We start from the raw sequence: 1005 nt of genomic DNA, 5'->3' as shown, positions 1-1005 counted from the left end.
GCTTATACAGTATATAGAGAAATGACATAACATACCAGTTACAATGTTCTTTGTACACTTTTATTTTGAAATATCAAAGAAAAACACAGTTTGATTGTGTATTTTGAATCTAATGAGAGAAGAAAAGGTATAGCCTAAGATTTATTTTGTATATGTCATAACTTAGAAAAATCACACAAAACACCCATTTGTGTGATTTATTTGTGTTTATTTTTGTAACTTCTGAAAGAACGCTGGTCTAAGCTTTTATTTAGACAATTGTTATTTATTTTACAATAAGTGAGTTTTGATTTGTTTAGCATGAATAAATGTTTGCCTTTATGTGATGACATCATTGGAATTTAAAATGATCTGATGCCATAATTAGTCTTAACACACTATGCATTGTATCAGGTTTTAATGGAGAATTGATTTTGAATTGAATCATGAGACACCCAAAGATTGACATCCCTATAGGCTAGCATCAGGCTAGCTAGCAGAGAGGCTAACACATGTGACTTAGCTGTTGTTAAACGTGTTTTATTTAAATAATCCAGTCTACATGCTACTCACAGTGCAGGGTTAGTTTTTAAATAAAAAAACTTTATTAACAAAGCTCTTGCAGGTGAAGCACCACAGCTCAGTGACGTCATACATAAATCACCTGATGAAACGCTTTTAGTCACTGATTTTATTGGTTTGTTGTTGCACCCTACATAGATGTTAAACATATTAGCATAAAGACAAATACATATACATCAATAAAATAGAGCTGTGAAAACAATGACTGACATGTCTGTACAACAGGCAGATCCTGGTGATCTGTTGAACTGACAAAACTAACAAACGCTTTTGTTCATAAATTTACATCTTTTGTAATATTTTCAGACTTTCAAACGGGTGGGCAATCTTTTTAGCTCAGGGGTCACATGGCCAGCACCCCATACATACTATATATTTCTAAAGTTCAAATTTATAAAACAAATCAACAATATGCTACAGATTTGTAATTTTCAACCAAATTTA

This window comes from Gouania willdenowi, unplaced genomic scaffold (genome assembly GCF_900634775.1).
Source record: "Gouania willdenowi unplaced genomic scaffold, fGouWil2.1 scaffold_332_arrow_ctg1, whole genome shotgun sequence".
NCBI lineage: Eukaryota > Metazoa > Chordata > Actinopteri > Blenniiformes > Gobiesocidae > Gouania > Gouania willdenowi.
This window is presented reverse-complemented; position numbering follows the sequence as displayed.